This window comes from Hippopotamus amphibius, chromosome 2, assembly GCF_030028045.1.
Source record: "Hippopotamus amphibius kiboko isolate mHipAmp2 chromosome 2, mHipAmp2.hap2, whole genome shotgun sequence".
Taxonomy (NCBI): domain Eukaryota; kingdom Metazoa; phylum Chordata; class Mammalia; order Artiodactyla; family Hippopotamidae; genus Hippopotamus; species Hippopotamus amphibius.
The window spans coordinates 63609893-63630896 of NC_080187.1; positions in this window are offsets into that span (position 1 = coordinate 63609893).

The window sequence follows — 21004 nt, forward strand, 5'->3', positions numbered from 1 at the left end:
AAGAGAATCTCCAGTGGGATAGAGCCTGGGAGTCTGATTCTTATGCCCACTGTATTTAAATAATCATAAGACTTATTTGGAATCTAGAAGACAAAGATAACTATTTAAATGAATTTTTTATCTTAAAAAGTTAACCTCAAAGAGTTACTTATTAAAACAGATTACATATTAGTCATTATGAGGAATTTAACAGGTATTCATAGTACACAAAATTCCCAATGCTCAGAAGCTAAGTCAAGATATAATGAAGATAAAGATAACAATGGCATCAACAAGGACATGTTTTCAGGCAAAGAAGTTAAAGCAAAGCTTAGGGAAATGAAAGCTAGAGAGAAAGCAAAAGAGAAAACACAACTTTATATGTATGTGTGTGTGTGTGTGAGTGGTAAATAAACTTGACTGCCATTCAAAGAAAAACAAAATAGTAAAACATTTCAACTTGACACATTGAAGGAATCACAAATCATTCATTCAGGATTTACCCAAATTAGGAAATTAGTGACATATAGTTTAAGGAAAACCTCACAAAGCACTCATTTCTTTCTGGTTGAGTATTTAGTAATAACTAAATCCAGTTTTCATGCATGATAAAACATCATGCTATAAAATATCATTTTACTTCATAAAATGTTTACAACCTCAAAATTCATCTGCAGACAGCATATTGGAGAAAAGAACACAGAAGAACAAATATGATAAATGAAAACACAGCAGGCTTATTCACAAGAAGTTAGACAATTATGAGATACATGAACATAATTCTATGCCATTGATTAAGCACCAAAAGCTTTGTGTTCTGAAAATTTTTAAAGATATTTATAACTTTGTATCAGAGAAAGAGATAGTGTCACACAGTAATCTTTTCTACTTTAGAAAAAAATTCTGAACATCTTATTCTTAAATATACTGTTTATAAACAAACCTAATCTTAGTTTCTGGTAAAATGGGCTTCTCTCTTTTTTTCCCAATAATAAACCACCATTTATTAAACTAAAATAAACTGGAATGGAAATGCTTAACTCTTAAAATTTATAATATTTTGATAGAGTTAATAGTGGAGATTCTGAATATGCAGACATAATCATTTATATCTCCTTTTTAGAACTTTGATCATTTTACTTTTCCTGTTAGCCTAGGTAAAAGCTTATAGATTCTATTCATCTTTGCAAAGAACTAGCTTTTTGTTTTTGTTGATTTTCTCTATTGATTTTCAGTTTTCATTTTCATCATTTCTACTCTAATTTTCACATTTTTTTCTCCTGCTGACTTTAGATTTAATTTATTCTTTTTCTGGTTTCCTAAGGTAGAAACTTAGTTATTGATTACAGATCTTTCTTCTTTTATGATACACACATTCAATGCTATAAACTTCCATTGAAGCACTGCTTTTGCTACATCCCACAGAGTTTGATGTTTTCATTTTGTTCATAACAGTTTTTAATTTCTCCTGGGATTTTTTATTTAATGCATTTGTTGTCTAGAAGTATGTTGTCTAATTTCCACAAATTTTGTGCTTTTCTGGCTATCTCTCTTTTATTGATTTTTAGTTTAATTCCACCGTGGTCTGAGAGCAGACATTGTATGATTTCTACTTTTTAAAACATGTTAAAGTATGTTTTATGGCCCAGAATGTTGTCTATCTTGGTGAATGTTACATATGAGTTTGAGAAGAATGTGTATTCTGTTGTCATTGAATGAAGTAGTCTATAGAAGTCCATTATATCATGTTGCTTGATGGTGCTATTAGTTCAACTATGTCTTTACTGATTTTCTGCTTGCTGAATCTGTCCATTACTAATAGATGAGTGTTAAAGTTTCCAAGTGTGATAGTGGATTTATCTATTTCTCCTTGTAGTTCTATCAGATTTTGCTTCACATATGTTGATGCCATAAAGCACACTTTATCATTATGTAATGACTTTCTAGATCCTGATAATTTTCTTTGTTTGGAAGCCACTCTCTGCAATTAATATAGCTATTCCCACTTTCTTCTGATTAGTGGCATATTCTTCTTTATCTCTTTGCTTTTAACTTATATGTGCCTTTATATTTAAAGTGGGGTTTTTGTAGACATAATATGGTATTGTTTTTTGATCCACTCTGACAGTCTGTGCCTTTTAATTGGTATATTTAGACCATTGGTGTTCAAAGTGACTATGGATATAGTTGGATGAGTATCTACCATATTTGTTACTGTTTTCTATTTGTTTACCTTGTTCTTTGCTCCTGTTTTTGTCTTACACTTGTTTCCTGCCTTTTGTGGCTTTACTTGAACATTTAATATTCCATTTCTCTCCTTTCTAGGCATATGAATTATACTTCTATCTTCTCTGTTTTTATTAATGGACTTTTACTATTTCAATCATTTTTTATTAGCTCAGTTATATTTGTGCCTCTTATTGTAAAGTCACGATAGATCTCTTTTGGAATTAAGTAGGTACAAACAATTAATAAACATATAGGTAAAATCAGGCTAATCTATCTATTGTACATTTTGTTATAAAAACACTCAGAATTTCAATCCAGAAAGAAATAAGATGGAGAAAAAAGCTTTAAAATTAAAAACATATTTAAAAAAATACAAATATTAAGAGTGATATTACAGTTGTATCTTGCTTTTATTTGATTTATGCCATCCTGGAGACTGAACATCGTGGACACTTTCCATGACTGAAGAGAGTCAAGGAAAGAGGGGAGCCAGGGAGAGGGGTTTCCAAAGACTAAGGAGAAGAGAGTGTCTGAAAGTGTCAAAGTGTTCAGAAACAGCCAGAAAAGTCAGGGCTGAAAATAGGCCTACACTGTGCTAGGGTGAGGCACACTTAAGGAAGAAGGAGGTCATTTGTAGGCCTGCACAGGAATATGATGTTGTTCCCATAGAGATAAGATCTCCCATGTTGGAAACTTTGCTGGGGGTTCATTCTCATTGAAGAAATACAGAGAATCCATCATCTTTATTTTAATTAAGTGCACAGGACAGTTCTGTGGATCCCTGTGTCCAGTATGGACCCCAGAGTCATATGCCACGTCACCTTATCTAAATTCTCAGATGAGAGGAAGAAAACGGGTTGGATAAAAGGAACTATTGAAAAGAGAGACTGTCAGAAGGAAGCCAGGGAAGCGAGCTTCCTTCCTTTAGATAGAAACTTTCTTAAAAATTTACAGTCTGCCTAAAGAATGATTTTGGATCCTTAGTGTGAAGACATGTACCGTGATTACTGTTTACATGATAACTGTGAGAGACAATATGCAGTTATAAACTCCATAGCATTAAGTGATGTAATATATGCTATAGAATGGAAGGCAGTCAAGTATTTGTAAAATATACAGATAAATGCTCTTTTTCCTGCTATGTCTCAGTGTTACATTCACATCCACAGAGGATTAAAACCATACTATTTATACTTTTCCTGCTTCTCCTATATTTGACTTACATTTACAAAATACTAGGATTAATACCAAAGCAAAATGTGTGCATTTCCAATGAATATCAATATGCGCATTTTTGAGAGATTTTGAGACAATGGATTTAAATAAGATAAACAAAGACTATTTTGTTTAGTTGATTATTTAATTATTTAATAAACTATGAAGCTTACAGAATTTCTTCTTTAAACTGAAACAGTATAGCAGAAATGAAAGTTTTATAAAGTAGAAGTAAGTTCATATTTTACCTTAATTGCAAATTTGAGAGACTATCTCATCTTGAAGGAACTCAGCTGAATAAGGAATAATGTGAGACATTAAAAACATGGATAAGGTCAGAAGTAGCATATTCTGAATGCAGAACTTAGATAACTTGGACATGAGAAATGTGATAAAATTCTATGAGAAATATAGGAATATATTACTTTGACATTTTGCTTTCCTGATAGAGTCCCAGTGAGTAATGCCTGTATTTTGGATCTTGTGTTTCTACTAGGAGTAGGTCTGAGTTCTCTGATCTATACATCAGGTGGAATAAAGGAGAAAAAGAAATATCAAGGGCTTTGAGTTCAGTTCAGTGGAATGTAATGTTTACCTCTAATCCCTCACCAAATCTTTCTAGAAGGACAGTAAGTGGATTTTAAGAAAGACATGTACTTATGAAACTATAGTAAAATAGAGAAGAAAACAGCAACACAAGCTAGGAAACAAACTCAAAGAATCCAATCATTGACTGGTGCAGGGGAAACCTGAGAACACCTACATAGGCACTGCAGAACTCCCAGTGCCTCGGGAACTTGTGGCAACGCATGCCTCCAGAAGTGCAGGTCAATTCACCCTGCAGTGATGCCCACTCCAGGGAATGCTGTTCACAGGTTTGGGTTAACTAAACTCAGAAACGCTACCTCATCGCTTTGGCCATTTCCTCTCTGTGCAGCCCACACTGAAGAGGAGGGCGTTACATAGGGCAGGAAGACCAGGAGGCAGAATCATTGGAGGCTGTGCTAGAAGCTGCCCACCTCTATCAGTTTCAAATTCCTAAGAGAGAGTCAGTGTGAGAAAAGACCATCTTTGGTAAGAATTAAGTGAAGTCATCCTTGGAAATGAAAAATGTTAAATGTAGTTTTCAGACCTTTGTCAGAGATGGAAACTGGAGAAAATAATAGAAAAATGCATTCATGCAAAAAATGAAGATGTTACAAAAACCTTGCAGTATAGGTAGTCGTTATTCACTTGACTGATTTCTTCCTCTCAGATCAATGGACTGACTTTCAGACTCCCAGACTCCTGAACAGCTATTTTAAGTGTTATAGATAAAAATTCAAGATTTTACAAATGCTGCCCAGCCTCAAATTCACTTGACATGTTGACATCATTTAACCATTTTCATTTGTCAGTCTCCCATAATAGCAGATATCATTGTACTGAAGTTGATGAATTGATTAATAGCCTTGCTTGTTATGTGTTGGTTAGTTATAAAAGGTATGATATTATTACCTACTATTTAAAATTAAAAAAATCATTATGCTCCTAAGCATTTGGTAAAATTTTTCATTGATTGTGACTCTAGAAAAAAATGTCATAGCTTTAGGGGTAAATAAATATATAATTGAAGAAAATTATTTTATCTTCAACACAGCCACATCTGTTTTCATCAAATAGAACTAAATTTGATTTTGATTTCTTTACCCTGATCAATTTATTCACTGAGAATTTTACACAGTTTTGTTTTAAGGAAACAAGTAAAAGTCCGCTGCATCATGCAGTCTTCGTCAATTTGGATCACATCTTAAAGGCCACTATAAAACTATGAATACATGTCCATTTTTACAAATAATCTCTACCTCACCTGTAAGACATTATTGTTAACTATTTCCTGGAGTAAGTGTATTTCTCGCCTGTATTTTATATAATATACTTGCATAGTTATTTATTTTAATGTTCCTCATGAAGATGCTTTGGTTAAATGGGTAGATAACACGATTTAATTTTCTCTCCATATACATTTCTATATAATCCTTATTATAATCAATAGATCTTAATGGGTGTCTTCTCCAGTAAATAATTAATAGTGAAGTCAAATTTTTCACAATATGAAAATGTGAATTTGCCTTTTTGAACCAGCAGTAAAAAATAATTAGCGGCAAATTTTGGAGAAAGTGCTGTGTGCGTGTACACACATGTATGTGCGTGTGCTTGTGTTTGGGTAGAGACAGACAAGGAGAGAAGCACAGAGAAATGTACTACTTAATCCTATGGTTTTGTGCTGGGTATCCATGAAGTTACATTAGGGATGAATTCTAGTTATGCTACTCAGCAATGTTGAGAGGTACAGACCTGAACTCAGGGTGGGGGGACAACTGGTGTACACACATGCAAGTTGGATATCCTCACCTCGTCTGGGTCACTGGCTCTCACAACATCTGAAGATGTTCTGAAATCAGCTAAACAAATGGCCAAGCCCACAGCCCTGGAGCCCCTCGACTGTGGACAGCTTAGTTTTGCCTCTCATCGGAGCAAGAACTGAAGATTGGCCCTTTCTTCGTTGTGACTCTTCTAGTTTCCTCCTTGGAGAACCCACAAAGCTAGGAGATGGTGCTAAGTGAATGATGTGGTTTCCACAGTTATAATTAATGAGCTCATAAAACAAACAATGCTCAGTTTTAAAAAGCACCATGGAGCGTGCACGCCTCTGCTGGATCTTACTCATCAAAACCCATATATACCTTTAGATTAAATTAGCCAATTTATTAAACAGAATGGAGATGAGAGATGAAGTGGGATCATTATTTTATCAGTAATATGAGGCATGTATATTTAGAAGAATTTTGAATGGAGCTCGGATTACTGAATGACAAAGGAATTGTACCTTCCTTCTTGTAGTCAGTGAAGGGTTTAGCACTTTGCAGAAAAAGAAAGAGAGAGAGAGAGAAATTAGACAAGGAGGATAAGAGAATATTGAAAGAGAAATAGGAAGAGAATGGGATGGAGAAAAGGAAAGAAAGTGATGGGAAGCTGTAGACTGCGGGGGGAGGGGTAGTCATCAGCATCTGCTTACCTGGCAGGGAGACCAAAAGCACAGCTCCTGCTGCTCCTGTGCCCACCTGCCCAACTTAAGCACCTTGGGTGGGGGAGGAGCTGTGCAATTTAAGTACACAAAGTGCAACAGTAGTTTATTCAACAGCCTTAGTGTGCATCACAGGTGATCACAGTGAGTGCAGGTATGAACCTAATGTAAAGAATACAACACAAGAGGTTTGAAGTCACTGTAGCCAGGGGCAAGAAGGCCTGTTTGTAAAAAGATTAGCCTAGTGCTCTGATCATTGAATTTTCTTCAGCAGTATTTTGAAAATGCACTAATTTTCTAATTGACTTAGAAATCAAAGAAAAAATTGCACTCGGCTTCAGAGGTATGGCTTGAAGAAAAACACACAACCTAAAAGTACTGAGTTATGTTTTACTCAGTGATTTTACTGAGGACTATAACCTGGGAGATAGCCTCACGGATAGTTCTTTAGAGGTAAGGCAGGAGCTGGGATACATAGGAGTTTTTTTGGAAAAGAAAAAATGACCAAACAAAACAAACGTAGTCAAGTATCAAAAGATTAAAGCTAATCAGAAGAAACAGACGTCTCAAGCTAATGATTTTAGTGCTTTTCTATGTATGGGAAGATGCAGGAGTCTGGACTCATTGAAATCATTCCTTTGACATGCATCTTAGCTATCTGGGGCCAGTGTTTTGATTTTTTCCAACCTGTATTCCCCTCAGGGGGCACTGTCAGAGAGGGGCTGCAGTGGCTGGTGGCTTGATGGTGGGCAGCGTTTTTTCTTGACTGACGTGGCAGGCAACATTTTTCAGTCTGCAGAGGAAATGAACAAAACAGGCAAGTGCAGCCCTCAGGCCCAACCCCTACACTGTCTCTTCTTTCCTGCACATCTGTCCACAACAAGAAGAGTATTTAAAATGCAGACGCTTCACTCTGCAGCAGACAAGCTAAGTTGAAACTACACTCGTGCGTTGTTTGGGTAAGTAGTGAACAATATAGAATGAGGAGCCATCCCTACCTTCAAATGACCACAACCCAGGGAACAGTCAGGGTGAAGAGATAGAGAAGTTATATGAGGACTGGACTGGGCAGGCCTGGTTTCCCTCTCATGCTCGGAATACATACTATGATCTTCTTTCTTTGATATCTAAGATTCCTAATTTAAGAATCTTTTTATACCCTCCTCTACACTCTGAAGGTACTGGAGAGAAAATATACCTAATATCATAGACTCTTCTCTACTGACTTGTGGGTAAAAGAAAATTCTGTATTTTCTTTTTTTTTTTAAGAACTTTTATTGAGATACAGTTAACATACAATAAACTGCATATATTTAGAGTGTACAATTTGGTATCCCAGTCTCCCAATTCATTCCCCCCAACCCATCCCGCTTTCCCCACTTGGTGTCCATATGTTTGTTCTCTACATCTGTGTCTCTATTTCCGCCTTGCAAACCGGTTGACTGGTACCATTTTTCTATATTCCGCATATGTGTTAATATACGATATTTGTTTTTGTCTTCCTGACTCACTTCACTCTGTATGATAGGCTCTAGGTCCATCCATGTCTCTACAAATGTCCCAGTTTCATTGCTTTTTACAGCTAAGTAATATTCCATTGCATATATGTACCACATCTTTTTTATCCATTCATCTGTTGATGGACATTTAGGTTGCTTCCATGTCCTGGCTATTGTAAATAGTGCTACAATGAACATTGGAGTGCATGTGTCTTTTAAAATAATGGTGTTCTCTGGGTATATGCCCAGCAGTGCAATTGCTGGGTCACATGGTAACACTATTTTTGGTTTTGCAAGGAACCTCCATACTGTTCTCCATAGTGGCTGTATCAATTTACATTCCCACCAACAGTGCAAGAGGGTTCCCTTTTCTCCACACCCTCTCCAGCATTTACTGTTTGTCGATTTTTCTGATGATGCCCATTCTAACCGGTGTGAGGTGATACCTCACTGTCATTTTGATTTGCATTTCTCTAATAATGAGTGATGTTGAGCAGCTTTTCATGTGCCTCTTGGCCATCTGTATGTCTTCTTTGGAGAAATGCCTATTTAGGTCTTCTGCCCATTTTTTGATAGTGTTGTTTGTTTTTTTGATATTGAGCTGCATGAACTGTTTATATATTTTGGAGATGAATCCTTTGTTGATTCGTTTGCAAATATTTCCTCCCATTCTGAGGGTTGTCTTTTCGTCTTGCTTATAGTTTCCTTTGCTGTGCAAAAGCTTTGAAGTTTCATTAGGTCCCACTTATTTATTTTTGTTTTTATTTTCACTACTCTAGGGGGTGGATCAAAAAAGATCTTGCTGTGATTTACATCAAAGAGTGTTCTTCCTATGTTTTCCTCTAGGAGTTTTATAGTGTCTGGCCTTACATGTAAGTCTTTAATCCATTTTGAATTTATTTTTGTGTATGGTGTTAAGGAGTGTTCTAAATTCATTCTTTTACATATAGCTGTCCAGTTTTCCCAGCACCACTTATTGAAGAGGCTGCCTTTTCTCCACTGTATATTCTTGCCTCCTTTGTCATAGATTAATTGACCATAGTTTATCTCTGGGCTTTCTATCCTGTTCCATTGATCTACATTTCTGTTTTTGGGCCAGTACCATACTGTCTTGATCACCGTAGTCTTGTAGTATAGCCTGAAGTCAGGAGGCCTGATTCCACCAACTCCATCTTTCCTTCTGAAGATTGCTTTAGCTATTCAGGAACTTTTGTGTTTCCATACAAATTGTAAAATTTCTTGCTCTACTTCTGTGAAAAATGCCATTGGTAATTTGATAGGGAATGCATTGAATCCGTAGATTGCTTTGGGTAGTATAGTCATTTTCACAATGTTGATTCTTCCAATCCAAGAACATGGTATGTCCCTCCATCTGTTGGTGTCATCTTTGATTTCTTTCATTAGTGTCTTATATTTTTCTGAGTACAGGTCTTTTACCTCCTTGGTTAGATTTATTCCTAGCTATTTTATTCCTTTTGTTGCAATGGTGAATGGGATTGTTTCCTTACTTTCTCTTTCTGATCTTTCATTGTTACTGTATAGAAATGCAAGAGATTTCTGTGTGTTAATTTTGTATCCTGCAACTTTACCAAATTCATTGATTAGCTCAAGTAGTTTTCTGGTGGCATCTTTAGGATTTTCTATGTATAATATCATGTCATCTGCAAACAGTGACAGTTTAACTTCTTTTCCAATTTGGATTCCTTTTATTTCTTTTTCTTCTCTGATTGCTGTGGCAAGGACTTTCAAAACTATGTTGAATAGTAGTGGAGAGAGTGGACATCCTTGTCCTATTCCTGATCTTAGAGGGAATGCTTTCAGTTTTCACCATTAAGAATGATGTTGGCTGTGGGTTTGTCATATGTGGTCTTTATTATGTCAAGGTAGTTTCCTCTATGCCAACCTTCTGGAGAGTTTTTATCATAAATGGGTGTTGAATTTTGTCAAATCTTTCTCTGCACCTATTGAGATGATCATGTGGCTTTTATCCTTCAATGTGTTAATATGGTGTATCACATTGATTGATTTGGGTATATTGAAGAATCCTTGCATTCCTGGGATAAACACCACTTGATCATGGTGTGTGATCCTTTTAATGTGTTTTTGGATTCTGTTCGCTAGTATTTTGTTGAGGATTTCTGCATCTAAATTCATCAGTGATATTGGTCTGTAGTTTTCTTTTTTTTGTAGTATCTTTGTCTGGTTTTGGTATCAGGGTGATGATGGCCTCATAAAATGAGTTTGGGAGTGTTCCTTCCTCTGCAATTTTTTGGAAGAGTTTGAGAAGGATGGGTGTTAGCTCTTCTCTAAATGTTTGATAAAATTCACCTGTGAATCCACCTGGTCCTGGACTTTTGTTTATTGGCAGATTTTTAATCACAGTTTCAATTTCATTGCTTGTGATTGGCCTGTTCATACTTTCTATGTCTTCCTGATTCAGTCATGGAAGGTTATACCTTTCTAAGAATCTGTCCATTTCATCCAGGTTGTCCATTTTATTGGCATATAGTTGCTTGTAGTAATCTCTTATGGTGCTTTTTATTTCTGCAGTGTCTGTTGTAACTTCTCCTGTTTCGTTTCTAATTTTATTGACTTGAGTCCTCTCCATCTTTTTCTTGATGAGTCTTGCTAGAGGTTTATCAATTTTATTTATCTTCTCAAAGAACCAGCTTTTAGTTTTATTGATTGTTGCTATTGTTTTCTTTGTTTCTATGTCATTTATTTCTGCTCCGATCTTTATGATTTCTCTCTGTCTACTAACTTTGGGTTTTGTTTGCTCTTCTTTCTCTAGTTTTTTAGGTGTAAAGTTTGATTGCTTATTTGGGATTTTTCTTGTTTCTTGAGGTAGGATTGTATTGCTATAAACTTCCCTCTTAGAACTGCCTTTGATGCATCCCATAGGTTTTGGATCATTGTGTTTTCATTGTCATTTGTCTCTAGGTATTTTTTGATTTCCTCTTTGATTTCTTCAGTGATCTGTTGGTTATTTAGTAGCGTATTGTTTAGCCTCCATGTATTTGTGTTTTGTACAGTTTTTTTCCTGTAATTGATTTCTAATCTCATAGAGTTGTTGTTGGAAAAGATGCTTGATATGGTTTCAATTTTCTTAAATTTACCAAGGCTTGACTTATGACCCAAAATGTGATCTATCCTGGAGAATGTTCCATGTGCACTTGAGAAAAACATGTAATCTGCTGTTTTTTGAAGTCATGTCCTATAGATATCTATTAAATCAAGCTGATTTATTGTGTCTTTTAAAGCTTGTGTTTCATTATTAATTTTCTGTGTGGATCACCTATCCATTGGTGTAAGTGGGGTGTTAAAGTCCCCTACAATTATTGTGTTACTGTCAATTCCCTCTTTCATACTTGTTAGCATTTGCCTTCTGTATTGAGGTGCTCCTATATTGGGTGCATATGTATTGATAATTGTTATCTCTTCTTTGATTGATCCGTTGATCATTATGTAGTGTCTTTTCTTGTCCCTTGTAACATTTTTTTATTTTAAAGTCTATTTTATCTGGTATGAGTATCACTACTCCAGCTTTCTTTTGATTTCCATTGGCATGGAATACCTTTTTCCATCCCCTCACTTTCAGTCTGTATGTGTCCCTAGGTCTGAAGTGGGTCTCTTGGAGACAGCATATATATGGGTCTTGTTTTTGTATCCATTCAGCCAGTCTGTGTCTTTTGGTTGGCGCATTTAGTCCATTTTCATTTAAGGTAATTATCGATATGTATGTTCCTATGACCATTTTCTTAATTGTTTTGTTTTTGTTTGTGTAGGTCCTTTTCTTCTCTTATGTTTCCTGCTTAAAGAAGTTCCTCTAGCATTTGTTGTAGGGCTGAATTCTCTTAGCTGTTGCTTGTCTGTAAAGCTTCTGATTTCTCCATCAAATCTGAATGAGATCCTTGCTGGGTAGAGTATTCTTGGTTGTAGGTTCTTCCCTGTCATCACTTTAAATATATCCTGCCACTCCCTTCTGGCTTGCAGAGTTTCTGCTGAGAAATCAGCTGTTAACCTTATGGGAGTTCCCTTGTATGATATTTGTCATTTTTCCCTTGTTGCTTTTAATAACTTTTCTCTGTCTTTAATTTTTGTCAATTTGACTACTATATGTCTTGGCATGTTTCTCCTTGGGTTTATCCTGCCTGGGACTCTCTGCACTTCATGGACTTGGATAATTATTTCCTTTCCCATGTTGGGAAGTTTTCAACTATAATCTCTTCCAATATTTTCTCAGGTCCTTTCTCTCTCTCTTCTCCTTCTGGGACCCCTATAATGCAAATGTTGGTGTGTTTATCATTGTCCCGGAGGTCTCTTAGACTGTCTTCAGTTCTTTTCATTCTTTTTTCTTTATTCTTTTCTGCATCAGTGATTATCACCATTCTGTCTTCCAGGTCTGTTATTCACCCTTCTGCCTCAGTTAATCTGCTATTGGTTCCTTCTAGTGTATTTTTCATTTCACTTATTGTATTGCTTATCTCTGTTTGTTTGTTCTTTAATTCTTGCAAGTCTTTGGTAAACTTTTCTTGCAACTTTTCCATCTTTGCATCCAGTCTTTTTTCAAAGTCCTGGATCATCTTCAGAATCATTATTTTGAATTCTTTTTCTGGAAGTGTGCCTATCTCCTCTTCATTTAGTTGTTTTTCTGTGGTTTTATCTTGTCCCTTCATCTGGTGCAAAGTCTTCTGCCTTTTCATTTTCTCTATCTTTCTGTGACTGTGGTTTTCAGTTCCACAAGACAAAATACTGCTGATACTGCTTGATACTGATGTCTGCCCTATTGTGGAAGAAGCTATTTAGGAGGCTGGTGGGTGCTTCCTGATGGGAGGGACTGATGGTGGGTTGGGCTGGGTGGGTGGAGCTTAGTGAAACTTTAATCTGCTTGTCTTCCAATGGATGGGGCTTTGTTCCCACCTTGTTGGTTGTTTGGCCTGAGGTTACCCAGCACTGGAGATTACAGGCTCTTTGGTGGGGCTAATGGTGGACTCTGGGAGGGTTCACACCAATGAGCACTTCCCAGATCCCCTGCTGCCAGTGCCTCTGTCTCCTTGGTGAGCCACAGCTGCCCCCCACCTCTGCAGGCAACCCTCCAGCACCCCAGCAGGTAGGTCTGATTCAGTCTTCTATGGGGTCATTGCTTCTTCCCCTGGGTCCTGGTGAGCACACTATTTTTTGTGTGCCCTTCAAGAGTGGAGTCTCTGTTTCCCCCACTCCTGTGGAGGTCCTGCAATCAAATCCCTCTGGCTTTCAAAGTGTGATTCCTCCTCCCATTGCCAGACCCCCAGGTTGGGAATCCTGACGTGGGGCTCAGAAGCCTCACTTTAGTGGGTGGACTTCTGTGGTATAACTGTTCTCCAGTTTGTGACTCACCCACCCAGCATTTATGGGATTTGATTTTAACGCAATTGTGCCCCTCCTACTGTCTCATTGCAGCTTCTCCTTTGTCTCTGGATGTGGGGTATCTTTTTTGGTGAGTTCCCGTGTCTTTCTGTCAATGATTGTTCAGCAGTTAGCTGTAATTCCAGTGCTCTTGCAAGAGGGAGTGAGTGCACTTTCTCCTACTCCGCCATCTTGATTCGTATTCCCACTGAGGGTTTATTTGTCACTGATGCCATGTTGACCTATGTATTTTCTTGATGATAAAGTACAAATTCATCACTTAATATTTCAGAAAATAGGGGTCACCTTTCAAATAATACTTACATTTCAAAGTGGTAATGCTTATTTTTTTTTAATTTTTACTAATAACATTTATTTTATGCTGTCTCTTCTATTTGACGGTATTTTGGAATCTAGAAAATATGGTTACCTAAGACTTTTTTCTGGCCTCAAAAGAGTAAATATTTATTGTTGGGGGTGAATGGGGTAAATAAGAGAACAATCTGTGAACTTGATATTAAAAAGTACAATCGGGGGATAAGGATGGGGAAAGAAGGAAACCTAGTGTCTTTAACAAAGGAAATAGGTGTGGGGAGAAATGTAGAGAATGCTGTAAAGCTGCTGCTTTCCCCATTGTGTAAGGCAGATTGTTTCACCTGAGAATTGGCTGATAAAGTCAGGACAGGCAGTTGCATGAAGTTACCTCTTAGGTTTCAACTCTTTTATGATAGATGTTGACATATTTAAGAGTCCTCAGAGCTTTTGGAAAATAAAGCCACCCAACAGAGAAGGATCTTGGAAGATTAAATGCCAGCATCAGGGAAAAGAAATAAATTCATGAAGAGAGAACTAGAGGAGGAACCCCCCCACCCCACCCCAGCCCCCACCCCACCTCCGTGTCTAGATGGAGTGATTGGCCAAGGGATTCCCTGGCTTGTTGGAAAAGGAGAGAATGAGGGGCAATGAGGAGATGTTCTGCATGTTATTAAGGATGGTTTCTATCCAGGGCTGAGTGTGTGAGAATCACCTTCAGGTCAGGAGGACGCCATGCTTACAAGCTGTGTATTCTGAACTGGTCTGTCCACAGTCACATTAGGCTTAGGGAACAGCTCAAAGACCAACAAGTGAGCAATGTGAAAGGCACAGGTGTACACCTCTCAGCAAGATATATCATTTTACAGCCAGAGCTACTAAAAGTAAGCCATCAAGTGATAAAGACCACCAGGAGGCACTTGCTTTTCTTTGGAAAGCCCTGCTTGCTGTGGTCATTGAAAATTGTGCAGGAAGGAGGCACTGTGGGAGAAAAATTAGAAACAAAATCTCCTGCCATCTGAGAAAACCTCAGCACAAAAGCAGAAGAAAAAGAAAACAAGTTTGTTATTGAATAAGCATTGAACTGCACACCACAGGCAGTCTGCTAACGACATTGGACATTGTGAAAGAAATGAAAGAAAATCTAACCCTTTCATACAGCTGGGCAGCTAAGACCCATTATGTACATGATCTCAAGATAGATGATAATTTGCCCTCAAGTTATAGGAATGGACAGAACCATTTGTCACAAATAGTTCATCCTAAATTCACTTGGTAATTGGGGTGACCATCTGTGTTAGCTGATTGCCTGTAACCGAAGGAAAAAAACTTCTCATGTCTTTATGACAAGAAGTAGTTTTAAAACTTGGAACCAGGCAGTTAGGCTCTTGCCCTCCTGCTGAGTCTGGAAGATAAGGGCATAATCTTCTTTGATAATTACATTTCAAAGAGATGGCTCCTGGGTCATTGGGAAAAACTGTCTTGGGGTGTAAAAGTGGCAAGAGTCTTGTTTAAGCTTTAAAAGGATTTACATACATCTCAAAAGGAGAGAGAAAGAATTTACAATCACAAGCTTTCTAGAGTAAATGCTCTAAAAAAGGGGGGATGGACTTCCTAGGTGGCGCAGTGGTTAAGAATCTGCCTGCCAGTGCAAGGGACACGGGTTCGATCCCTGCTCCAGGAAGATACCACATGCGGCGGAGCAACTAAGCCCGTGTGCTGCAACTGTTGAGCCTGTGTGCCACAACTAATGAAGCCCACACGCCTAGAGCCCGTGCTCTGGAACAAGAGAAGCCATGGCAATGAGGAGCCCACGCATGAAGAGTAGCCCCCCACTCACCACAACTAGAGAAAGTCAGTGTGCAGCAACGAAGACCCAACACAGTAAATAAATAAATAAATAAATAAAATTTATTAAAAAATAAATTAAATAAATGAAATTTTAAAAAAATAAAAGGGGGGAGAGGGGAAATTGCTTTTCTCTTTTTTGCACCAGGAACAACTGATTTTTTTAAATTTGTGTTTGCCCTTATAGCACCTGAAATCCCATCTGAAGTTGTACTTCAGCTGTAACAGGAGATTTCCAGGCCCTAAAAGCCCCCAAGCATGCTTTGCTTGCCCCACAGAGGTTTATATTCATTTTTAAGTTTGCTGCCTGAATTTACATATCAGAAGATTGCCCTTGAAATTCAAAGTTCCTGCATCCCAGAGAAATCAGACTATTTTGTAGCAGTCAGCTGAAGTGAAGATTAAAATATTAAAGTGTCATCCCACTGTTATTTCAAAGTGAATGTATTTGCTGTTAATGAGCTAAGTACTATGGTGAAAATCTACATTGCACAGCATCAGGAATGATGCTATTTCTAGATACTAATAATAACAATCATTTATTGAGCATTTGTCATGTGCATGCTGTTTTAATCATCTCTTCACTCCATTGGGGAAGGAGGGATTCCTGCCCTGAGGTCATGAGGATACCAAACACAGGATACTGAACAGATGTAATTGACAGCAGGTTGTTAGCCACAGACTCACAGCCTTGTGGAGAAGGACACTGCACACACCATGCAGGGCCACACAGGGAATGCACTTGGGAACAGACTGTGAGAGGCGGGCTTTGTAGGGTCAAGATGGTGGACTCTCCCCAGTTCCTACAGGAGGATGTCATTCTCTGGTTTGAATAATCCTGCAAGCTGGCAGAGAGCTGAAGCCTGGTCCTCAGGGCTAGGCAGGTATTGTGCCTGGTCTGTTAGATAAGAAGGGTGGTTTGACTTGCGCACCTTGCCCACAGGAGCAGAGTGCGGAGGGGAAATGTGGTTATGATCTCAGGTGACCTCAGCCTGCAGCTGCTTGAAGCAGGGTTTCAGTTCCTCACCAGAGACTGAAGCGGAGTCTCGGCAGTGAGAGTGCCGAATCCTAGCCACTAGACCAGTGGTCAGTGACAAGGCCCTGCCCTTCAGCCTCGCAGAAAAGAATTCTCACCAAGACAGAAAGTAATGAAACAAGGAAAGTATTTAATAGGAAAAAAAAAAAAGAGTAGAATACGTGTAGATAGACGCACGGGCAGACTCAGAGAGAGAGAGAGAGTTGTGCCCTTGTGGCAGATATAAATATAAGTGACATAAATCATTTATATGGGGTAGTTCTTCTGGGTTTCCTTTGGCAAATCATTTTGATTTGCCTGGTTCAGAGTCTATATTTGGTATATCTCAGGATCCTCCCATGTGTGCGCACATGTCTCTTAGCCAAGATGGATTCTACCAAAGAGGCCTATGGGTAGACTTAGCATCACTTAATGTCACTCTGCTTTTGACCTCCAAGGAGGCTTTCTGAGCAAAAAAGTCATTGGGGAGTTCTTCTGACTTGGAGAATGAGAATACGTGGTCTCTTATCTTCTATCTGGGCAGGGCCAAGCCTCCTTCCTCAATTGTCCTGCTATTTGTGCCTTGGAGGATTGGTCCACAGAGAAGGAACTCCAACTGTTTGCCCCGGGGGTGCATCTATCTCCTGCCTCAGTTAGACCATTCGAAATCCTCTCGGTTTTACATCCAATTGATAATATTAATTTTAGACCTATCCCACACAGGCATATTAATTATTTTCATCCTTATAACACTTCTATGAAGTAGTCCTGTTCCTATGCCCACTTGACAGATGGGAAACCTGAGATCCTGAAAATGGAAGTGATTTATCCACAATCACACAGCTAGAAGTAACCAGGAGGAGTCTGGCTCCAGGGCCAGGGCCCTCATGCCTACCCAGTAATGAAAGTGAAAGAACATTTTTACAGTTTCTTCGGTGTTAAGCTAGTAACACAACTTTTTAAAATGTTGTAAATAAAAATAGATTTAGAAAAACCATCTTTGCCTGTTGAGTTAAAAGATTTCCAGAGTAAGGTGTTTTATTTCCAAAATTGTTTTTGCCTCTTTTGAACAAAGATCCCTACTTGATGAAGCCAAGCACTGATCTACAAATGGTTCATGGAACAATTATTCCATAATGTTGGTAGTTCCCTAAAATAACTGTCAGGAAAAATTGAGAAAGACGTTGAAATGGGCAAAAAAGATTACTGGGTATTCTGCCTAGCACATTTTGGGTTATCTCCATCTTTCATTGTCTGATCTATTTTATAGCTCTGCAAGTTGCAGAATTTTTATAAGAAAGCAAGTTTTCTTATCCTTAGAAAAACAAATTGGTCCCTAGAAATGTGATTGAGTATTATCATGTGGATATTGAACAATTTTGCGTCTATTTTGTACATTCATTTTAGCATTCCTGATGTCTACAACATGTGTGTTTTGAGTTCTCTTTTAAACTACTTGTAACACTTTACTGGTTCCCTTGTGCTAAATAGAATCTGTGACACGTTTATTTTGTACTTATATGAGAGTCATGATTTATCCCTTTCTTTTTAAAAGAGTATCATTTTTTACACACTTTTAAAAGTTATACTCCATTTACAGTTATAAAGAGTATAGCCAATATTTTTTAATAACTGTAAAAAAAAGTACTTTTTAATACAGTTAACAATATTAAAACATTGCCTTTGTAATTAAAATTGTATGACACAACTCTCTGGTTTGAATTTAAATTAAATTTGTATGAGAAAATATTAACCTGTAATCTATCAGAAAACTGGATTCTATTTGGTGTTTTAAAACACATTTTAGTTCTCAGAAATAAATATCTAAGAATCAAAGGAAGTGGGGAACAGGGGAAGATGAAGTTGATTCTTAGAAAGCGTTAACAACTGTCTTGTCAAACCGCATTAGTGTAATATCCAAACTCTGAGTCATTCATTATTTGGTTGAATTACTAATCACATAAATTAGTGGTTAGTAACCACATTAATTACTAACCACATAAATTAGTTTAAAGGAAGAAGCTAACTCAGATGTACTGACACCCAGCAAAGTCCTCTCCCTCTAAAATGACTAAATGAATAAAATGTCCTTTCTTCCTCTTCATTGTACTGGGGAACCCCTGGGGTCCTGGCTCACAGAGCTATTCTCCCAAGTCTATTTCTGGGGCAAGGATCTCAATTAGATGGCCACAGTGGAATTGGCTAAAAGGCCCTGGCAGGCAAAGGCAATTCAAATATAGTATTTTGGTTACATTTCATTTTAATTGTTTCAAACTTATAGAAGAATTATAAGAGTAGACCAAAGAATGTCCCTTCTCCGTATGTTACTGCTGTTCTTTGCTTGTTTCCTGAATTCTGACTTTGTATTTCTCCCTTTCTCCTGAAATACTTTATTTTGTGTTTTCAAAGAGGATGGACATTCTCTAACACAATATTCAAAATCAGGATATTTGACATGGATATAGTACTATCCTCTAATTCACAGTCCTTATTTAAATGATATCAGTTGTACCCATAATGCCCTTCATAGCTCTTTATCTTCCTGTTTCAGGACCAACTCAAGATCACAGATTGCCATCACCCTCTTACTCTCCTTCAGTTAAGAACAGTTTCTCAGCCTTGGTTTTTCTTTCTTGATCTAGTGATTAGTTATGATCATAGCCAGCCGTTTTGTAGAATGTGCCTCATTGGGTGATTGTCTGATGTTTCTTCATGATTAGATTCACATTATATGTTTGGAAGTAACAATACAGAGTGAGGGATGTGTCCTGCTCAGAACATCACATCAAGAGGCACATGATTCCAGTTTGTTCTGTTACTGATTACTTGTTTAGGGTCAAATAACTTTTGTTTCATGTACAAAGTAGAAAAAGGCTTAAAATTTCATGATTAATCGTGTTCACCAGACTTAAGAAGTGGTCATTTGACACCAAAAATGGCATTTGGTAATATGCAAAAGATGTCAGTTCACTGTCATCGTCTGCCATTGAAGAATGCCTACATTACTTCCAGGCTTCACATGGGACACAGGTAGACCAGTGCCTTCTTCATGCTTCACACATGCACACTAGGAATACATTTTTGGGTAAATTTAGCTATGCCCAACATATTTACAATAGCAGAGTGAATTTGGACCTGTGTCTATGGAGAATAAAAATCACGGAGTAAGTGAGATAATTTTTTACTATAATGAAAGACTTTTTTTTGCAAAGCTGGCTTCCTTCTTTTATTTTCATCTATCCTCCTTTCTTTCTCTCTTCCTTCCTTCCTTCCTGTCTCTTTTTGTTTTTCAGTCTTTTGTCCTTTATGGTTATTTTTTCAAAGTAAAACATTCTTTTTTAAAATTGGAGTATAGTTGATTTATCAATACAATGTTGTGTTAATTTCTGCTGTACAGCAAAGTGATTCAGTTATACATACGTATATGTATACATTCTTTTTTATATTCTTTTTCATTATGGTTTATCACAGGATGTTGAATACAGTTCCTGTGCTATACTGTGGGACCTTGTTGTTTATCCACCATATATGTAAGAGTTTGCATCTGCTAACCCCAAACTCCCACTCCATCCCTCCCTCACCTCCTCTTCCTTGTCAACCACAGTTCTGCTCTCTATGAGTCAATACAACTATAAGATAACAATGCCACTTGCTGCATATACATATATGCAAATCAGTGACAATATGAATGTGTTGTAATGTATTGTCAATTGTTCCAAAGTTATGTTTTTAAAAACACTTCCTAAGTTCTGCTGATCTTAATGGATCATTTACTCTGCAAAGACAAACAGTGGTTGTATTAGCTTTGATTTAAGATGATCTATTTCATTATTACTTGATCTGAGAAGCAATGAGTATTTAGTCAATATGTATAATGTAAGACGGTGATTTCACCACGGAAGTCCAGCTCAGTAGCTTTCCCTATATTTATAAAATATAAATTTAAAATAGTCAAATATATTTTGCTTCTAATAATAGAAGTAGCTTTCCAATGTACCATTTTGAGCATATTAAAGAACCAGGTAGTCATAAAATTTTATGCAAATAATGATTAGGAGCTAACTCACAGGATATTATATACGACATACCTAAAAATGGATATAAATTGCATTCAGCTTTCTGGTGGTATCTGGAAGTAAATTCCTTATTTAATTAGAGGTATAATCTCTGTTTCAGAAGTTATAAGTAGTTAAAATTATCCAATAGGTGCAGATAGTTTTTAACTGATAGAATTGTATTCAATTTAGTGTCTAACATTTTGAAAACAATTTTGAACTAAATTTTATATAACCACTATCAGTCATCTTATTTGAAATTTTTGCAAATAAGTCTCAAAAATAGACAATAAATATTTTATTACAGTTGTTAGAGAAAACATTTTCCTTTATGTTATAAAGTATAATGCATTTCATTAATTTCTTGTAAATCATATTCACCAGTATTTTAGAAATGATT